This window comes from Panthera uncia, chromosome E1 (genome assembly GCF_023721935.1).
Source record: "Panthera uncia isolate 11264 chromosome E1, Puncia_PCG_1.0, whole genome shotgun sequence".
NCBI classification, from domain to species: Eukaryota; Metazoa; Chordata; class Mammalia; order Carnivora; family Felidae; genus Panthera; species Panthera uncia.
The window spans coordinates 29,647,924-29,670,524 of NC_064814.1; the positions used below are offsets into that span (position 1 = coordinate 29,647,924).

The following is a 22,601-nucleotide window of genomic DNA, read 5'->3' on the forward strand; positions in this document are numbered from 1 at the left end:
GGCTGATTTAAAATAAGCTATTAGGGCACACCTGGGCGGTTCAGTCAGTTGAGTGTCGAACTCTTGATTTCAGCTCCGGTCATGATCCCAGAGTTGTAGGTTTGAGTCCCATGTCGGGCTCCACTCTGAGTGTGGAACCTACTTAAGATTCTCTCTCTCCCTCTACCCCTCCCCTGCTCTTACACACACACTCTCTCTCTAATAAAAATAAAAAAACAAAAATTTAAAATAAGCTATTACCAATCTGCCCTCCCATTGAAGATTCTCCAGAAAAGTAAAATGCTTGGCCTTCTCTGGCATTTATATGAATCTGATGAAGAGAAGATTAAACAAATATTAGATACCTTCCTTTAAAAAGCTGATTAGAGTGGTGATAAGGAACATGGACTTTTGAGTCCGATAGATTTGGGTTTAAGTCCACCTCCCTCCCTTGTCTGCTGAGCGGCATTGGGCAAGTGGTTCAACCTCTCTGGTCCTCCATTTCTTTGTTGGTACAAACGGGAAGAGTGATAGTGCTGAGCTCCTAGGGCCAATGTGAGGATTAGATAAGATAATATAACATCTACAGCGTGCTTGGTAAATACCACCGTTCAAGCAACAATGGGTCCCACCGTGACTCTTATTTTCCCGGGTTCACCCGCAGTGATTAGTACCACCAGTCACCGTGATTAGCATTCTTCCTCGGGGACAGTACCAGACGATGAGCCAACTAGAGAATGTGGACGCCCGCGAGCGTCCGGGGGACGTCCCGGGGTGAGAGAAGCCAGGTGGAGGCGCGGGGCGAGGGGCACCCGTGGGCCGGGGAGGCCGCAGCGGACCGTGGGCCCCCGCAGCTCTTCGGCGGCCGCAGTTCCCTCTCTCATTGTTCTGGCGTCGGGCAGAGAGGCGCTGGGAGCCAGACCTCCGAGGCTGCGTGCGGTGAGCCTGCAGGGGCTGGCAGTCGCTGAGGGCGGAAACCACTGTTTGGGAGCCGCTGGCGGTTTAACTGTTTGTGTTGCTGGTGCCGAGGAGGAGGAGGCAGGAGGGCCAGAGCGCGCCCCACGGCGCTGCTATTCGTGCTCAGAGCCTGCTCGCTGGGGGCGCCCGTCAGAGGTCCCTGCGGAACCCTGAGCTTATCAGGCTGCCCCTGGAGCTAGATTTTTAGCCGGTTGCGGATCAGACGTCGGCCTCTTAGGCTCTTGTCTTGCTTCTCTCCTTCTGCATATTTCAGACGAACCGATGGGCCCGTCTCAGAAGACACAGCCCCCCGAGGCCTGTGAGGTCCTTGCTGCGCACCTGAAATGATTCACTCAGGACCCTTCCTTTCGGTGGTGTGCGCATTCATGATGCTCTAAAATCCAAAGTAACCGTAAGAGTGTCAACGTTTCTTTGTCTCCCACAGCCTTAGATGTGCTCCCTCCTCGGTCTCAAGGCTACAGGTACATCTTACTCACCTTAGCATTGTTTCTTAAAAATATGACCTCCTCCAATCAGTGGGTTCAACAATAGGGCACAGTTAACAAATCATGTAATAAAATATTACACAGCCTTGAGAAAAGGTATTTTCTAATATGAAGTGAAAAGAGCAAGAATCAAAAGCTCACAGAGCAACGGATCTCACTCGGAGTGTGGTCCCCAGCCCACAGGCAGCCGGCTGCAGCCACATCTATAAACCTGATGGAAATGCACATTCCCCGGCCCCGCCCAGACCTGCTATCAGAGACTTGGGAAGTGAGCCCACACCAGTGCATGTCTTAGTAGCAGGTGAAATTGATATAAGTTAAAGTTTGAGAACCACTGATACAGAGCATGGATTCACATAAATATGCAGAAGATATATACGTGGATAGAAAATACACAAAAGGATACAACGGTTTTCTCTCTGACAGGATTATGGGTGCTTTTTGCTTTTCCCTATTTATCTTTTGCATTTTTGAAAAATATATATCCTACTTTTTCTAAAATGAGCATACCTTTTGTATTTGGAGGAAAAAGGAGCGAAGTTATGAGATATTTGTCACATGTGTATCATGTCAATTCATCCCATATTAGCATTTTCTTCACTGTTCTTTAATTTCTTATTCTGACAAATCAACCTCCCTGTATTTTCTTTGATAAACTTTCTCAGCCCCGCTGCCTATTTACTGACTTTCCCACCCTTAGGTCTTGAAGCCCCTGCTATTAATAATAGATAGCATTTCGGAAACTGTCCAAAGTTTCTATGCCTGGTTTGTCATAAGTGACCAAATTGTTGGGGTCTTTGAAGGAGGGTATTTCTTGTTGTATCTATTTAGAGGTTAATATATTTTTATGCACAATTTGCATTTCATTTGGATTAATTTTTTTTAACAACTTGACCCTTCTAATTTCAAGGGTTCATTTACAATTTACAAAGTAAGCACATATAGTGGATTTGCATTTTATACAGGGGGTTTAAGTTCTAAAATCAGCAATTAAATGTCACAGATGACCAAAATCGCTCCCTGTCAGTAACAGTAGCATAGACTGTTAAGCCCTGGAACTTAGCTAATCACCTGAGTACTAGCTAACATGGTTAGGGGCTCTGTTGTGCAAAAACGTCCACCTTTCTTCTCCAGAATCACTTCGCGCTGTGAGGTGCTCACATCACGAGAGGTTCTCAGAGTCAGAACCAGCTGAGGAAGTAGCAGGCTTTTCTTCCTGTCTTCTACTCATTTTTCTAGGCAATGACAGATGAAATGGCCCGAGCAATTTATTTTGGAGGGTTTGTTTTCTTTTGTTTCGGTTGATGGTACATAATTGCACTTGCCTGAGTCAAAGGTGCGTCTGGTATGATTTCTGTGCATCTCTGCAGGACCTCCTGTTGTGCCTAGGCTTCCTTCTCTCTTCCCTCGTCTCTCTCAGATGTTCTCCAGGCAGGAATGACTCTGACCTCTCCCCTGGTATTTGGATCTTACCCATCTTTTAAAATCTTATGCAAGTGCTGCCTTCTACACAAAGCCTTCCTGATCTCAGTACAAGCTAATGCTTCCGTGCTCTGAATGTCTCTGGGACGTTTATCACTCTTTATTATATTTACATTTGAATACGTATGTCTTAGCTTGCCCAGAAGGTGCTAGGTTTCCTTGAAGGCAGAATCCATGTGTCTTTAACACCAATCGTGGCTTTGAATCCTAGATCTGCCCTTTCTAGGCAATCTTAGGCAAATTAACTAAATCCCACTGTGCCTCTGTCCTCTTCTGTAAAACAGGGATAGTCCTAGTACAGACCTCTGAATGTTCAAGTGAGCATTAACTAGGACACTGCGCTCACGGTAAGGGGCTATCACAATCTCCCACACATAGAAAACCCCAACAACTGTTAGCTGCTCCTTCTCCTGTTCTCTTTTGTGATCCCAGTAGTGCATTTGTGTTCCATAAGCATTTGTTTATGGAATGTACGAATGAATGAATACCATACAAATTCATACACACTGCTCTGAATTCTCAGTGCTCGACGGGGGGTTTATACTGGCCATCTGTCTATGGATCCATTATAGAACTTAATGAACCAGTGACTTTCTTTTATTCCCAAGGCAGGTGTGGGGTGCATATGGGTAAATTTTCTGTCTTGAGAAAGCTGCCACCAACCATCTCGTTTAAACCTCATCGAGCTCGGATGTTTTCATCCATGAAATGGGAATTATAATGCTGGTCTGTGATTTTGCCTGGATACAAGGAGAACCCGGAGGAGGACGAGGCCTTCAGGGGGAAATTTTATGAACAGGGACTGTTTGGGGGAGTTTGAAGAATCAGAGCATGACTTTATAAATTAGCATATTTCAGTTACACAGCTTCCAATCACATGGGACTCTGGATGTCGCTCAGTGAGGGCACAGGGCAAACCCAGCTGCTTTTTGGGTTCGTCAAGCATCTCAAGTTATTTCTCAGGAGTTGGGGTTTGGCAAAGTCTGAAACCCACATTGCCAAGTCCTTCTTTCCCCCTTAATTTTTAAGCCCATGTGTATTTTAAGGGAAATTTAATCCGTATGTTTCTGTTTCCTTTACACTTAACTCATAAAAATGGTTTGTCAGAGCAATTTGATGTCCTAAAAATCTTTGGAGCCTTTATAATGATATTTTTTAACCTTTCCCCCCTCCTTAGACACAGGAAATTGCGTTTTGTTTTGTTTTTTTGTTTTTTTAAGAAAATGAATCAAACTGCAAGTCCCAAGGTCAGTATTGATGGGTCAGATACCAAGCTCGAGAAGCTATGCGTTTGCAAAAATGACATCTTCCCTTGCTGTTCCTGCAGGGCTCTGAGGGCAAGAGAAAGATCAGTTTCACAGGCAGATGACAATAATCGGCAGGGTGTTGTGATAGAGTCCTCAGGTATCTGACTGTTTGTCCATCAGGCTGAGAGCCCCCTATCCGTACTTCCGAATTGGGAGGTCTGCTCCTCAGATTTTGGGTCCCTCCACCTTAATCAAATCCCAGAGTTCAGCACCGGAAGCTCATGCACACAAGCAGTCTGAAAGAATTGAAACCACTAATTCTAAAACACGGTAATTGTTTTCTAATCTAGTTTTCCGCATCATCCCTAGAGAGAGAAAACAGGAGCCAGCGGCATGTATCAACAGCCATAGGAAGTGTTCTCACAAAGTTTCGTAAAGATGGCATTCCTCCAGAGTTAGTGGGTTTGCTGTCATCAAAAGGGCTCACATAATCCCCAGACATCCACAGCACAGGCAGAAATGAGCCATGCATTAGTGTCACACCTCGGCCATGAGAGGGACTATCTAGGCTTGTTTGACCTGCATCAGATCCAGATTTGTCACCTCTTCTACCAATCAGCTTGAGTTAAACTCTGGTCCGGCTCCTTTCTGGCAGCCTGCTCACTGCTGGATTGGAGTGCCTCTTTCTGGACACGAAGGATCACAGAGTCTCCCAGTACACAGCATATAATAATGTAGGACACAGTCATAATGGCTCAGTTTAATTCAAAATGCCCTAAAATGCTGGCTTACCTCATCCCACTTTCACCATATGACATTAGAAGTGGGTAATATAATTAATGGCCCAACCTGAGGCTTTCTCGTGTGGACTTTTCTCATCTCTCAAAGTTACAGGTAAGAAGTCCCGTCAAGCAATGCCCTGATAGCTTTGCCATCGGTGCAGAAGAGGTGAGCTCGTTAGATGATGAAGATTCAGAGTTTTGAAGGACTTCTGTCTACACTGAGCTAGCTTGCCAGTAGATGTGCGACAGTGAAATCCTGGATCTGGGTGGCTGAATGAAGGGTGAAGGAAGGGCATGTCTACAGACCACGAACACCAAACCTGGGTATTGAAACTGCATATTGCTTTTATTTTGGGTCTTGGATGAGAACAGGAAACACCTGACAGGAAGTAGCCAGTCTTGGAAATTCAATGAGTCAACAGGCCTTATGGCTATAAATATTTTCTACAGTTGAGAAGTTGTAGACAAGGGCCCTAATCAGAAATCTGGCACTCTCCCACAGCCGAGGCAGTGGCAAATGCATACAAATTGTATTTTATAAAATAACTGCTTTGAGCCAGGCCCCAGAGCAAATGTTTGTTTTCCTTCACTGAATTCACATGATAACTTTGTAAGGTAAGTAGGATTATCCCCATTTTACAGACAAGGAAAGTGGGGCCCCTAAACATACTTATTGGAGAGATGAAGTAAGTTGTCCAAATTTATAGTTAATGGAAGTGTTGAATTTCAAACACAAGTCTTTCAAACTCCAAGGGCCATCCTCCATCATTAAAAGAAAAACACCTTTGGGGGCCCCTGGGTGGTTCACTAGGCTGAGCATCCGACTTCGGCTCAGGTCATGATCTCGCAGTTGACGAGTTCCAGCCCTGCGTCGGGCTCTGTGCTGACAACTCAGAGCCTGGAGCCTGCTTCGGATCCTGTGTCTCCCTCTCTCTCTGCCCCTCCCCTGCTCATGCTCTGTCTCTGTCTCTCAATAATAAATAAACATTTAAAAAAATTGGAAAGAAAACACCTTTGTGTGATTTACAGAAGTTATCGATATCAGTATAACCTATTCAAACATACAGAAATAGAGAACTGAGTTAAAGTCCCTCATAATCCTACTTTCTCCCAAGATAACCATGTTCATAGCACAGAGTACATTTTTTTCCTATTTTTTTAGTATATACTACTAAACCTAGAGACATACGTATACATTTTTTATATAAAAAAATTAGAACTGTTCTAGAACTTGCTTTTAAATTTTTTTCTTGAGTATCTTTCTGTGTCAATAATACCTATGCACCAGATCCTTTTTAATAGTTGCATGGTATTTCATTATGAGGATTGTCATGGTATATTTAAATCTATTGAATATTTTTTTTTCCAACTTTTGGCAACCAGAAGCAATGAAATGTGCACTGTTTATATGCAATTGCACATTTGCGGACGGATAACTGCAGGATAATGTCTCCGGAATGGATTTGTTGGGTGAAAGAATTCACAACCCATGCTCTGTCTACTCTACAAGACCACTTGCTTTGGCTCGCTTTGGCTTCCTTTGGCTTTCTAGTTCCTTTGATTGCTGAGTGAGTTGCATACCAAATTTTCAGGCAAGTAACTTTATCTTTGCCTTGTCACTGCTAGGGAATCTGAGGGCCAACAATTCCATTAGATTTGAGGAACAAGCAAACAGTCCAACTCTGAGGCAAAAACAGCAGATTTCTGAAAGTATCCTTTTATTCAATATTACCTTCAGTAGCTACTTACTGATTTTTAATTTTGTGCAAAGCCCTGCACTAGATCCTGGGTAAGCAGTATGTCAGGTAACATACCCTCACGCCACTAGAAAACTTGTTTGTACAAAATCTCTCTGCCCTTCTGCACCAGCTTGCTGCCCTCCAGGTACACATAGGCACGGTGTTACCAGAACCAGTCCTCTGTGCTTGCGTCTGCTTTCATACCACAGAAGCACTGATGGAGGTTAAATATCAGACAACTGAAGCAGACTATTTTCACAGCTGATCAACTTTTTAATCATAAATATTATTTTTAAGAGAGAGAGAGAGAGAGAGAATGCAAGCAGGGGAAATGGGCAGAGGGGAAGGGAGAGAGAGAATCTCAAGCAGCGCAGAGCCCAGTGTGGGGCTTGATCTCACAACTGTGAGATTGTGACTTGAGCCGAAATCAAGAATCACTAGCTTAACCAACTGAACCGCCCAGGCGCCCCTAACTAAACTTTTAATTTGGTGGGCACCTGGGTGGCTCAGTCGGTTGAGCGTCGGACTTCGGCTCAGGTCATGATCTCACAGTTAATGGGTTCGAGCCCCGCGTGGGACTCTGTGCTGACAGCTCAGAGCCTGGAGCCTGCTTCAGCTTCTGTGTCTCCCTCTCTCTCTGCCCCTGACCCACTTGCATTCTGCCTCTCTCTCAAAATAAATAAACATTAAGAAAAAATTTAAACTTTTAATTTTGAAATAACCGTAGGTTCAGATGCTATTGTAAGAAATAACACAAGGAGATCCCAAAGTTTTCTCTGATTATAACATCTTGCATCTTATGACAACAATATCAGTATCAGGATACTGATATTGGCACAGTCAAGAAACAGAACACTTCTAGGGCGCCTGGGTGGCTCAGTCGGTTGAGCATCTGACTTCGGCTCAGGTCATGATCTTGCAGTTTGTGAGTTTGAGTGCCACATCGGGCTCTGTGCTGACAGCTCAGGGCCTGGATCCTGCTTCAAATTCTGGGTCTCCTTCTTTCTCTGCCCCTCCTCCACTCATACTCTCTCTCTCTCTCTCTCTCTCTCTTTCTCTCTCTGTCAAAAATAAATAAACATTTTAAAAATTAAAAAAAAAAAAACAGAACACTTCTGTCACCACAAAGATCCTTGCCGTTGCCCTTTAGTTTTATAACCACACCCACTCCCTCCTTAACCCCTGACAACTACTAATCTCTTCTCCATTTTAATATTTTTGCATTTCAAGAATGTCCTATAAATGGAATAATACAGTATGTAACCATTTAAGACTGACTTTTTTTACTCAGCATAATTCTTTAGAAATTTACCTAGGTTGTCATGTGTATCCAAAGTCTGTTCCTTATTTTAATTTTTTTTTTTACATTTATTATTGAGAGAGAGAGAGAGAGAGAGAGACAGAGCATGAGCTGGGGAGGGGCAGAGAGAGTAGGAGACACAGAATCAGAAGCAGGCTCCAGGCTCTGAGCTGTCAGCACAGAGCCCAATGCGGGGCTCGAACTCACAAGCCATGAGATCATGACCTGAGCCGAAGCTGGACGCTCAACCGACTGAGCCACCCAGGCGCCCCAGAAGTCTGTTCCTTATTATTGCTGAGTAGTATTCCATATTATGGCTATTTGTTTAACCATCTTTCCATTGAAGAATATCTAGTTTATTCCTAGTTTGGGGCTATTATAAATACAGCTGCTATAGACGTTCGTGTACATGTGCCAAAACTAGTCTTCATCTCTCTAAGATAAATGCCTAAGTAGTGCAATTGCTGGGACATAGGTCATTTGCATGGTTAGCGCTTTAAGAAATTCCCAGTTTTCCAGAGTGACTATACCATTTTACATCCCCACTGGCACCATGAGTAATCCACTTTCTCTGCATCCTTGCCACCATTTGGTGTTGTCACTATTTTTTTATTTTAGCCATTCTGCTTGGTTTGTAGTGGCCTCTCATTGTGTGTTCCCCTAATGGCTAATGATGGTGAGTATAATATCATGTGTTTATGGCTTATGTGCCATCTGAATATCCCCTTTGGTAAAATGTCTCTTTATATCTTTTGCCCATTTGAGAATTCTTTGTGTATTCTGGATACCAGTTCTTTGTCAGATACGCGGCTAGGAAATCTCTTTCCCCATTCTGCAGCTTGTCTTTTCATCCTTTCACAAAGCAAAATTTCATTTGGATGAAGCCCAGTTTATCAGTTTTTCATTTTATGGAGTGTGCTTTTGGCATCAAGTCTAAGAACTCTTTGCCGAGTCCTAGATCCTGAAGACTTTCTCCTCTGTGTTTCTAGAGGGTTATGGTTTACATGTTACATTTTAGCTCATGATTGTATCAAGTGTGAGGCTTAGGTCAAGTTTCTTTTATTTTTTTTTTCTTTTTTCCTTCTTTCCTTTTTTTTTTTTTTTTCTATAGATGTTTATCTGCTTCAGCACAACTCATTGAAAAGCTATCCTCCCTCTGTTGGTTACTTTTGCAACTTTGTCAGAGGAACCCAGTTGGGCATATTTGTGTAGGTTAGTTTCTAATTTATTTATTCTGTGCCATCGATCTATGCGCCTCTCCCTCTGCCAGTACCACACAGTTTTCATCACTGCAGTTAGATAATAAGTCTTGAAATTGAGTAGACTGGCTCTTCCCAGCTTAGTTTCCTTTTTCAGAATTGTTGAACGTACCCTAATTCCTTTGCCTCCTACCTATGTTTTAGAAAAATCTGCCCTCTACCTACAAAAATTCTTGCTGGGACTTTGGTAGGAATTGTATTAAAACTAGATGTCAACTTGGGGAGAATTGGCATCTTGACTATGTTGTATCTTCTAATCCATGGATATGTTATGTCTCTCCATTTATTAAGATCTTTGATTTTTTACATCAGTGTTTTATAGTCAGCATACAGATCCTGTACACGATTTTTAGACTTATACCTAAGATTTCATTTCTAGGGCAAACTGCAAATGGTATTGCAGTTTTAAATTCAGTGTCTATACATTTATTGCAAGTATACAGAAATACAATTAAGTTTTGTGTGTTCCTTTCGTATCCTGTGTCTTTGTTGAATTCACTTACTAGTGCTAGGAATCTTTTGTAGATTCCTTGGCACTGTCTATGTAGATAATCATTTTGTCTGCAAATAAGGACACTTTCATTTCTTCCTTTTGTATCTGTATGTCTTTTATTTTCTCTCCTTGCTTTACTACATACACTTCTTACTACAAGAACTCCCAGTACTGGGGCACCTGGGTGGCTCAGTCAGTTAAACATCTGACTCTTAATTTCAGCTTAGGTTATGATCTCATGGTTCATGGGTTTGAGCCCCATGTTGGGCTTTGCACTGACAGTGCGTAGCCTGCTTGAGAGTCTCTCTCTCCCTCTCTCTGCCCCTCTCCACCTCTCAAAATAAATAAATAAACCTTTAAAAAAGTTAAAAAAAAAAAAAAAAGAATCCCAGTACTGTGATAAAGAGGAACAATAAGAGCTGACATCCATGATGTGCCCCGGATCTCAGGGGGAAAGCATTCAGTCTTTCAACATTTACTATCATGTTAGACATAGATTTCTTGGTAGATATTCTTTTAAAATTTTTTTTCAACGTTTTTTATTTATTTTTGGGACAGAGAGAGACAGAACATGAACGGGGGAGGGGCAGAGAGAGAGGGAGACACAGAATCGGAAACAGGCTCCAGGCTCCGAGCCATCAGCCCAGAGCCTGACGCGGGGCTCGAACTCACAGACCGCGAGATCGTGACCTGGCTGAAGTCGGACGCCCAACCGACTGCGCCACCCAGGCGCCCCAGTAGATATTCTTTATTAAGCTGAGGATGCTCCCTCTAATACTATCTTTCTTAGAGTAATAATCATGAATGAGTGTTGAATATTGCCTAACACTTTTTCTGCATCAATTGAAATGATAATGTGAGGTTTTTTTTTTTCTTTAGTCTGTTGATATGATGAATTACATTGATTGATTTTCAAATATTGAACCAGCCTTGCATGCCTTGAATACATGCCACTTGGTCATGGTGTATAATTAATTCTTTTATATATTGTTGGATTCTATTGCTAATATTTGGTTAATGATTTTTTTTTAATTTTTTTTCAACGTTTTTTATTTATTTTTGGGACAGAGAGAGACAGAGCATGAACGGGGGAGGGGCAGAGAGAGAGGGAGACACAGAATCGGAAACAGGCTCCAGGCTCCGAGCCATCAGCCCAGAGCCCGACGCGGGGCTCGAACTCACAGACCGCGAGATCGTGACCTGGCTGAAGTTGGACGCTTTGGTTAATGATTTTTACAATAATATTTATGAGGAATAGTAGTGTGTGGTCTTATTTTTTGGCACTGTCTTTGTTTTCTTTGCCAGGGTAAATATTAGTTTCATAAGATGAATCGGGATGCATTCTCCCCTCTTCTATGTTCTGCAAGAGATTGTGTAAAATTGGTGTTAATTTTCCTTTAAATATTTGGTAAAATTCTCCAGCGAAACCACCTGGGCCTGGAGATTTCTTTTTTGGGTGTTTTAAAATTATGAATGAATTTCCCTAACAATTAAAGGACTATTCAAGTGACTTGTTTCATATTGGCAATTGCAGTAGTCTGGGTTTTTTGAAAAAGTGGTCTATTTCATCTAAGTTGTAAAATTTCTATTTGTAGAATTATTCATTGCATTTCCTTATTATTCTTTTAAATATCTGTAATGATAGCCCCACTTTTAGTTTCTTTTTTTTTTTTTAATGTTTATTTATTTTTGAGAGAGACAGGGACAGAATGTGAGTGGGTTGGGGCAGAGAGAGAGGGAAATACAGAATCCGAAGCAGGCTCCAGGCTCTGAACTGTCAGCACAGAGCCTGACGTGGGGTTTGAACTCACAAGATGTGAGATCGTGACCTGAGCCGAAGTCGGACACTCAACCGACTGAGCCACCCAGGCACCCAAGCCCCAGTTTCAGTTTCTTATATGACCTACACAAGTTTCAGGAAATGTCAGCGGAAATATTAAAAGGCCACTGTATACATTTACATTCAAAATTGAGTTTATATTTATTCAAAATGAACTTGTTTAAAGAGCTAAATCTTCAGAAAAATGGTTCTGCAAGAATCATCAGCTGTAGATATACTAAAAAGGATATTTCAAAATTATAAAAAATTTATCTAATTATTAATACTTCTAAAATACTCTTAACAGGTCCAGTAATAACTGTATCAACAGAAAGATCCTCTCAAAATCAAAAATTATCAAAAAGTATCTATGATCTTGCATTTGCCAAGAATAAGCTTAATAACTGATTTGCTTTCAGTTATACCAACTGAAAATAAAGTTACTAAAATTATAAATCTTGATGACCAAAAAAAAAATGAATTTCCAGAAAAGCAAGCTAGAAAAATCTTATGGCCAATCAAGAGCACGTTAGCAAAATGTTATTATTGTAAAATATAAAAATTTGACACCAAAATATTGTTTTTTGTACGTTGATGTTATTACCCATTCTTGGTGTCTTACTCCTAATCCCAGCCATCCTAGCTGCCAGGTCTCTGGCCTCCCATGGTCCTCCCTGAAACCTTTTTCCCTGCGGGTCTCCAGTTATATAGCCAAGTGTATCCCTACCTGATCACCCACTGGGAAAGTCACTAGCTTTCAACTTCCTACCTCCCCAAACTTCTATCAGACCGTGTCACTCAACAAACATTTGTAAATCATCTGCCATGTGCTAGGCACTCTTCTATACCCTGGGGTATTATACCTCTTGTTCACCAAGAGGTGGGCTCCCTGCCCCTATGGAAAACAGTGTAGAAGGAGGAGACAGAGAAAGACCAGGAAAGGAAATACTAATTACAAATTATGGCTGGTGCTTCTAGGCCCAAAGGTGTTGAGATAAAGACTCATGGGGTTGAGGGCGAAATATTTCCTCCATAAGGAAATGGCATTTAAACCAAGATCTGAAGTGTCAAAGAGAGCCAGTCTTGTGACACGGACAAATGGAACAGTATGTACAAAGGCCTTGAAGAGAGCCCTCGTATAGAGCCATGCAGATTGTTCCTGGTACAAACAGGCCTGGCCCAGTGGGTAAAATGTTGGTGACATTCAGCCAATCTCTGCTCTCTAAGCAGTGGGTCACAGTGAGGGGGAAAAGAAGAGCTTTGCTTTTCTTATTCTCACAAAGACATCACATGGGCTAGTAGCATGGGCTTGGTCCTTGGGCTGGAGCCTGGGTTCACATCCTGGGATCTGCACCTGGCTTCCATATGCCTGTCCATAATATGGTCTGTGCTTGGTTTTATCTATTGAACAACAACAATGCAGATTTACATGGCATTTCTATTCACCTTCTCATTCAGCCTTCCAACATCTCTGTAAGGTAGCTAGAGCAGACATTTATTTCTTTAAATTTACATACAATAAAATGAATAGATTTTAAGTGTTTGGTTAGATATGTTTCAATAATTGAATACACCCTCCTGACAACCTCAATCAAATATAGAACATTTCCAACATGCCCGGTGGTTTCCTTCTACTACCATCCAGTCAGCTATTCCCATTCCCCAGGCCTAGGCAACCACTGTTTTGATTTCTATCCCTATTGTGATCAGTTTGCCAAATATCTTCACAGACATGCCATCATGTTGTAAGTATTCTATTGTGTCTGGCTTCTTTTGCTCAACATAATGTTGTTGTGGTGTTGGTGGGTTTTTTTGTTTTTTTTTTTTTGTGTGTGTGATTCATTCAGTCACATTGTTATGTGGCTCCATAGTTCATTCCTTTTTATTATTGAGTAATATTCCATAGAATAAGTATAGCACAGTTTATGCATCCATTATTCTATTGATGACATTCCAACTGTTTCCAGATTGGTGATTTAGACCAAAGCTGCTATAAATATTCTTGTACAATTCTTTCTGTGGGTATTTCTTTTCCTCTCTTTTGGGTAAAACCCAAAGCAGAATTGCTGAATCATAAGGCACGTTGTATTTAATTTTGTAAAAACTTGCCAAACAGTTCTCTAAGGTTATTATACCGTTTCACACTCCCATCAACCATCTATGTGCGTTCCAGTTGTTCCACACCCCCACCGACATTGGATGTCTGCCATTCTCGTGGGCATACACTGGTATCTCATGGTAGTTTTATTCTGCAATTCTCTGATGACTATTCAAGTTGAGCACCTTTTCGTGTGCTTACTGGCCATTTGTAAACCTTCTGTTGTGATGTATCTATTCAGGCCTTTTGCAGGGTGACTACTATTAATTCCATTTTTTACATGAGAAAATTGAGACTCAGAAGTCAGGTGACTTGCCAGAGCTTCACCGCTGACAAGTAGCAAACCCAAGCCTTTTATCTGCGTCTCCTGACCCTCACTGGCATTTCATTTCCAATATCCTAGACTTTTTCCTGCAGTGGACCCGAGAGTTCACCTTCCTTATCTGCCGCTTTCGACAGCACCTTGAACCTCAGGGCCTACCAGGCAGGGGTGCTGCAGATAAAGGTACTGGTGTGGAGAAAGGAAGAGGGGAATGATTTCAGGTTAATGGAAAGCAGCAGTGATTCTTTTTCAGGCAGAGCTCAAAACCACTCCTGTCTAAGCCTGGGGTCTTTTTGTGACACCTGATGCCTTCTCACGCAGGAATCTACTCTGTCTCAACCACTCAGTCCTGCCAAGCTCAAAATAAACTCTTCTTGTTCAAGGACAAGTGTGTTTCACTAGGTTACATGTAACTCTTTTCAGCCTGTGTGGTTTTGTTTCAGTCAGTTAAAATAGCCACAATTTCTCCTGTCCATATGCCACATTGCACTAAATTAATACTTGGTTGACGAAGTGTAAATGCTCCTAAGCACTTGATTTTCTCACTTACATATCTGGAAGAGATGGTGACTATGTAGCGAGGGTTGTGTGTGTGTGTGTATGTGTGTGTGTGTGTGCACACGTGTGTTCATTTGAGAAGGAAATGCATTTTAGAGTGGGACTGTTACAGAAAAATCCCTACATTTCCTTGATGTCGCAGGTAAATCACTTAGAATAACTAGCTCTGGTTGTGTTTGATACACTGAGTTTGAACGTTGAGGAACGGAGACATCAGCAAGGTTTTGTGACCTCCTTTCAAACCAGGAGGAGGCTGACCTAGCTAGGCGGGCAGCACTGATGGAGAGTGCTCGTTGCAGTCCTTTTAATCCTCTCTGAGCAAAGTCTTGGATTTTCCCCCAAATACTGAATGAAGTGAATAAGCCATTGAGCCTCTAAATCCATTCAATGCCTCCCTCTCCTGCGAGGTGCATCCGGCAAGTCTGACAATGCCATAGAAGAATTACTTTGAGTACTTGGCATATGCGGTCCTTGAAAAAGCTCTGCACTGAGCCATCTTACAAAGTGACCGGAGCACCCCATTCAGCCCTTCATGGGCCTGCTGTCATGGGGGTTCAGACTCTGGGACGGAGAGAAGAAAGGGAAGTGGGACAGAAGTCTGGAGACAGAAGAAGTAGGCCAGAAAGAAAGGGGCTGTGCCAGTGTCTGCAAGGGAAGACAGGAATAATAGAAATGGGGCTAAAAGTTAACGGGGTGAATCTTTAAAGCCTTCTTTAAAAGTACTATTATTACAACCTCTTTAACTTTCCTTTTGATTCTTCCTCTGTTTTTCTTTCTTCTCTAATTCATTAAATGCCTTTTTGCTGCTGTGTGCTTTAGGTCAGATGCTTCTGGAATTTGTACGGCAAACCTGATCTGACATTGTTAGGAGAAAGGGGAAGAAGTTTTCCCTTTCATCAGAGAGTAATTTGAATGGATAAAGTGCCACTTGTGGTCCAGCGTTTAAGTGACATTGTAGACTCCCTTTATAATTGCTGGGTCTTACAACCCAGCATAGGTCTTCATGACTGTGTTTGGATGTGCAAAGATGATGAACATCCTTACTTCTCCTTTACTTCAGTATTTTGAATTCTCACCATGATTAGTGACAAAGAATTCTCTCTTCTCTACTAAGATTTGGTGTCATGAAGTCATGGAGATAAATTATTTGTCAAATTGGTGGGGTGTTTCTGGTGGAGCTGGGCAGGTGAGCAGGTTGGCAGGAGACTGGATCCCAAGCCAGACACATGGGGATCATCTAAAGAACTCTCGGGCTAGAGTAAATAAAGAAAACCTAGAAAAGAGGGAGGACCTCTTGAGATTTATTTATCAGCTAACCAAGGGCCAGAGGACCCTCTCTGACATTCGGTCTAGGGGTCTAGAATCCAACTGAAACCTGAACTCAAACTCCAAAAAAAGTTTCCCCAGATGAGTTTATGAAAACCTATTGTTTATGAAAACCTATTGCCCAGGAGACAAAAACAAATGAGGGTGGAGAGAGAAGAATTTGCTCTACAGCTTGCCCGACCACCAGAACTACCCAGATTACTCATGCAAATCACTCCCCACTGAGTGGGGCCACCTCAGGTAATCAAAGGGTCCAGTGCTCACGTGCAATGTGGTAAGTGCATGAAGAGAACCAGTCCCACCAACAGCAACATCTTGTTGGTTTTATCCAAAGAAAACATGAATAGATATAGGATTCTGTTAGTGAGTGAAATACACCAACGTTCTTTTTTATTTTTAAAGCAAGCATTCTTGATAAATAACACCTGCTTAAAGCAGATTTCATTGCACTAGAGGAAAAGAAAGTTCATGCATGTTGGTTCTAAAGCATGAGAACCTATTTCCGATACAAACTGAGAAGCTGGGTAGAAATAAAGCATTTTGTCTTTGTGGCAGGTGTTCTTTTATGTGCTATGTGCTCTAGTGGCCTTTTGATATCATAGCATATTAGAGCTCGGAGTTGCTTCAAGGTCATCTAGTTTAACCTGCTCAATTAAGAGAGGAGAAAGCTTCAAGTTGTTTGGCTTCTTTTTTGTTTTGTTTTGTTTTGTTTTGTTATGGGTTTTTTGTGGTTTGGGTTAAAAAAAAGCCAAGAGAATCTTTGGGAAGATTCCGGTTGATGTCAAGAGACACTACCTGTATCACCCTGCTTTGGCAGATCCTTCCCCAGAAAAGAACAACTCAGGCTGCCTCCATCTTTGACTCACAGGAGAGGTGTAAATCCCACCCACGTAGTTAAAGCTCTCTTGCTGGACTGCTGTTTATTTTGAGGTTAACAAAGGCTAAGGAAGCCCATTGTGAAATGTTTGTTTGGAGGGCCAGAATCTAAACTTGCACTCCTTGTCATGGTCATTTTTTTTAAAGAAGATGACAGATGGGAGCCCCAGGAAGGGACACACTCCAGCCATGCCAGGAATAAGGGCATGCTTTTTGTCGTTTGTTGCTGTTATTATTGTTTTCCATGTGCTTCTCAGGATATCAGGTTTATTACCGTGGCTGGGGACAGGGCTGAGAATGTTGTGGACGGTATGACAATGACTTCCTTCCTGGTGTGTCCCTGAATGGCCAGCACAGCCAACACATAATCAGACAATCTACAGCCACACTGTTGCTGCTGACAACTTCATTATGCCCGTGATATTCAGCTGGGTAATTCATTTCCCGAGCGTGGCAATAGCTCCTGATATGCCTAATGGGTTGAATGTAATTTTGTAAGCTTTTGAAGATGAATGTCTCCCCTTGTGCTTTGCTATGCCCTAATATGGGAAACAATGAGAGCTACCGTTAGGAAACAGCATTGTAGTGTTTGACTTTTTAGTGCAGGTTGGGTCTCTAAACCACAAAAGCAGGAAACATTAGTGATTGGCATGATACAGTAAATGTGGGTCACTTAACGTCCCTTATAATGGCTTTTTTGCCTGCCTCTGCATTTAACCTTCATGTGGCCGGGGCATCCTACAAAAATAAGATGGCCTTGCCCAGGATATAAAATGAGTTAACTAATAGTTCCGGGGGTGGTGTCGGCTTTGGCATGGGATGCCTACGGTCACTTACCAATGCGGCCCTAAAATGGAAGAACCGTATGACAAACAAGAAATGTGACCTGTGCAAGGTTTCCAACACCCAAGCTGCAATTTCTCTTTTAACCTACGGGCAGAAATATAAAATGCATTCATATGAATTCTCTTTAATTCAGTTCCGCTAAACGTATATATGTACTGAACATCATCTAGCATACACAAGGCCCAGGTCATTGAGCTGAGAAGCCAATTCAAAAGTTAGGATGGTATGAGTCTTGCCCTCCTAGAGGTCTCGGTCCAGGAAAGTGGGGCCACAAGTAACTCTAACGAAGGTAGACTATGCCGTGAGCACTAACATGGTTCCAAATGCCACAGTGAGCACAGAGAAAGATACTCGTCCCTTTTGGGAACGTAAAAAAAGTTAAGATGCCATCTCTGAAGACTTCTGCCTTCATCCACCAGCCAATCTGAATTCTTTCGAGAGAATCCAGTCTCCTGAGAATCTTCACTTGAGTCAACTTCTTAATTTCTGAGTCAGGACTCCTCATCTTATGTAATTTCTCGGTGCTTCTTGGTCCATCATTTATGATGATCAGTTCCAAGTATCCCAAATGAAAAGGGGGGGGGGGTCAACATAAAAATAGGCCTGAGAATTTCTCAGCTTATCCTTTTATCCATGACCATACCTGTTTTCCTGACTTTGTATCCTACCAGGCAGACTCTTATTAGCAGCCAGCAGATAGAGACAGATTCTGTGCTAATACCTTTTAACTAAAGATATTTTTGATATTAAGATTTTTTTTTTATGGAAAAAGGAGAAGGAAGAAGGGGAGGTTACAGAGGAATAAGAGAAAGAGGAAGAGTCTGCCTAAAACCCAGAGGTCATTTATCCTTTGGTACTTGGCCTCATCAACTTGTCCACTTTGACTTGTGTATTGAGCACTTACTTTATGGACTCCAGTTTTCATGCATCCTGGTGAAGATTCATATGTTTTGATGGGCGAGTATCCATGCACATAGGTCTTGAAACCACTTTGAAACCATGAAGTCTGCCGGTTGCTTTATTGTCCTGATCTGAGCAAACTTTCTCTGAATTATGAATGTATGAATTATCAAATCTTAGGGTATTAATAATTTCATTTTTAAATTATTTGAAAATTCTGCTGAACATTCTTAAAGTAAACGAAGACCCCCAAATCATCTTTGGCTTCCAGTTGCAAACAAAGACCTCCCTCGAGGAAATGGCCAAAATGAATGTTGCGAATGGAGAGGGGTCCCAAGGTCTCTGTGATGGCGCATCCCCCTCCCAAACAACCCACTGGAGTCCAAATCTCACTCTCCGAAGGCATGATGAAGATCCAGTTAGTAGCCCAATTATGTAAATGCTACTCTTCATGATAAAACCCAGTGCATCAAAAAATGTAGATGGCCTTGGGGATGGTTGTAAGTGACCTGTGCTAATTCCTCTTGGAGAGATTTAGGTGAATACTGCCACCTATTGATAGGTGAAATATATGCCACAAATTCCTACTCTGACCTGACAGCATGCTAATACTTATCAGAAGAGATCTCATTACTCAGTTGGCCAAAACCTTTTTAACAGCCCTAAGTTTAAAATTCTTTGCTTATCTGTGATGAAAAATAACTGTGTTATGCTAATTTAAAACGACTCACAAATTGTATTTCTGGTAAGAGGCAAAGGAGTGAGGTACAGATGCCATGAGCTTTGTAGTCAGAGATCTGGGTTTGAGTCTAAGCTCAGCCTCTGAATACACAGAAACAGGTTAATTAATCTCTCTGAACCTTAGTTTCAATAAAAAGTGGATAATCCTCTTCGTAAAGTGTGAGAATTCAGTGACGTCGCTGCATGCCACACAGGAAGAGGTGTTTGATAAATGGCAGCATTTGTTACTATGTTTCCACCAAGCTATTGAAGTTAACTATTTGTGATGCAATGACTGGTAATATGACAAACCACATCACGCATCAGACTCTGGTGAACTCTTCGGTGCGGTTCAGTTATCCTTTGGCAATGCTCCTTGTCTCGCATAGTACCTTTGACATTCAAAATTAGGACAGTGTGAACATAAATATTAGAACTTTAAGTGTGCCAATTGAGAAAATGAGGATAAATGGGCTTCATTACCAAACGTCTCCTGACTGCCCTAGAGGATCTATGGGGCTGAGCAGATAAAGAATTATGATAAAACTTTGGAGCCAAGTATAAATGGGGCTTTGTGACCTGCTGGATAGGGTTGAGGCTTAGGACCAGACCTAGAAGGTTCACATTCCTTCCTCGGCGTGGTGTGGGGGATCCCGGGCTCACACAGACAATAGGGGATTCATAGCTTGAGAATTCTAATGACGGCTGAAAGGAGGGTGGCAGCCAGAACAAGAAGACTTTTCAGAAGCTCGGACCCTGATTATCACATCGGTGCTCCGGCTGGCGAGAGGCGGCATGAAGCTGTTCTTGGAAAACTTTCAGTGAAGTGTTTGTAACCTCCTTAAGAGAATCCCATTTCTCAAAAATGCAACACTGGAAAATCTCACATGATTAGTTCCGATAAACACTCTGTCATCAAATCACGGCAGAAGTCACACGGCCCATCTCGTTTTGGAGAGTCTTTTCTGAATGTCATGAGTCTGGTCTCCAAGACTTAGAGAAAAAAAAAAAAAAGAGTTTCTCAGGATATTTTGGGGCCTTTACTTTTCATCTGAAAGGTCAACTAGTGCTTAAAACAAAATAATCAAGAAATAGCATGCCTATGAACAGTTTGCACCTTTTGAAAAGGTCTGCTTTGGACTGAATAGCTCCTGCCTTCCCCCACCCCTGTTTCCTTTTTTCTTTGGGGCTTAGTAATTGCAAGGGAGGAGGAGGAAGAGTTTTACATTCATTACTAACAACTTCGCACATAATAAGCATGTTCAGATACACCCTGGGGTGTTAGTTTTCTTTTCCTATTTTTTTTTTTGTCTCCTTTTTAGCAGCTTTTGATAAGTAGCACATTTTATTTTTGAAAAAAGAATCGTTACTGAGCGGCCTCGCCCTAAGGAAGGTCAGGAGATTAGGGAGCGGAAGTAGGCTGGCCAGACTCTTTGCTGACCACAGTAAGGGATTGCTGCTTTCTTCCCATAATTTAATTTTGAGACTCCAATGAAAAGCCACCCCTAAAAAAAAAAAATCTTTGCTGAAAAAAAAAGAGTGAAAAATCGTTAGAAAAAGGTCATCAAAAAGTGATCAATTTAAATTTATGTCTTCCAAACAAACCACACGGAACTAACCGCAGGGCAGACATGCATCTGCGGTGATCTATGGACGTTCTCAAAATATGGGCATGAATTTGCAGGAGAGAGTGGACATTGCTAGCTTCTGATGTTGGTGGGCCTTGGCCTAGTTTCACAAGTATTCTGAAATTCTCAACGTTGCACTTCACAAATCAGGGAAGAGTCCACTAAAAAGGAACCTTTGAATTTAACTGGCTCTGCTCCCTCATTTTCCAAGTGGGAAAACTGAGACCTGGTGGAGAGAAAGTAACTCGCCCAAGGTCACTCAAGGTCACCCAGCTGGTGAGAAGCAGCCTGGGGACTCAAGCTCAATACTCCTCATCCCAAACTGGAGTTCGCTCCACCAGGCTCAACAACTCTGAGATGGGAACCATGTCATGGGGAAGTCCTCTTCCTGGGGAAACTCTGTACCTGTTCCCCTACACATGGCCCTATGTGTCGCTGGCCCATCTGTCACAGCCTGAACTAACTACTTTTACAGATGTTGAATGGCTTCTTCAGAGCAGTCCAGGCACCCACATGGGGAGCATGGGGAGCATTCCACATGGCTCCCAGGATTCGGCCTCCTGCTCTTTTCTCTATCTTCAGAATGTGCATAGACCATGACTTGAATACCTATATTATCTCTGTGTTTGTGCACTGGCATTGATGGATTGTCGCCATCATCTGCCATCATGTAGGTTGAAACTTGAAAAGTCAACCTCAGCTTCTTTCTTATGCTCACATCTTCCTCCGCTCTTAGCTACACCACGGACAAGTCCTGTAAGTTCTTCTTCCAGAGTGCACCCAACTTTCAGCTCCCAATCTCCTTTTCCATAGACCCTCGCCATCAATGTCTTCCTGCTTCCAGGTTCTCAGTGCTTTGGTCCCGGGTCCATGATGGCTAGAACAGAGGGATCTTAACCCTCATCCCTGACATTCTCCTGCTCAAATCCCTGTCTCCTGTAGGAAAAAGCCCAAACTCAAACAGAACATCCATGCACACCCCAGTTTAGCCCTGACCTCTTTCTGCAGCCCACATTCCATTAGATCTTCCCATCCACATTTACTCCAGCCCAACTGGATTACTGGTTGTTCCCTAAACATGCTAGGAATTCTGTGCATTGACTCCATTTCCCTCTCTTCTTTTCAACCTCTAGAGGTCTTCATTCTGCCAGATCCAGTGCAAATGCAAACCTCTCTGTGAATCTTCCCTAAGCATCCCATAAGGAAGTACTCATTCTCTCTCACTAACTCAATCCCCTTTATCTTTGAAAAGATACCTCATCATCTTTGTTCCCCACCTCACCATAGTGCTTCATCCAGTGCTTTGCATAAATAAGGTGTTTTTCTTCATATTTACTGAGCACTCAGTACCTGCTAAACACCAGCTTGGGCAGGGGGTGTAAGGGCTAGAGGAGGAAAATACAAATGAATTAAAATGTAATCCCTGTCTTCGGGGCACCTGGGTGGCTCAGTCGGTTAAGCGTCCGACTTTGGCTCAGGTCATGATCTCACAGTTTGTGCGTTTGAGCCCCGCTTCGGGCTCTGTGCTGACAGCTCGGAGCCTGGAGCCTGCTTCGGATTCTGTGTCTCCTTCTCTCTTTGCCCCTTCCCAACTTGTGCTCTGCCTATGTCTCTCAAAAAATAAATAAATGTAAAAAAAAAATTTTTTTAATGTAATCCCTGTCTTCAAAGGAGCTTCCATCAGTGAGACATGTTCACAAATAACCTAAGCAAGTGAACTAAGTGGGGGTAGAATTGGGTGGAGGGGTAGTGCTGAGTAGGGAA

At 42.4% G+C, this 22,601-nt stretch overlaps 1 protein-coding gene across 1 annotated transcript in view; it reads left to right on the plus strand.

Annotated features, from left to right (window-relative positions):
• The first annotated feature begins 1,334 nt into the window (after positions 1-1,334).
• ANKFN1 (ankyrin repeat and fibronectin type III domain containing 1) overlaps positions 1,335-22,601 on the plus strand; it is a 174,776-nt gene continuing 153,509 nt past the window's right edge. Inside the window, exon 1 of the mRNA XM_049636468.1 lies at positions 1,335-1,418. The gene's annotated coding sequence lies outside the window, so the exon portion shown is untranslated. The remainder of the gene's footprint in view (positions 1,419-22,601) is intronic.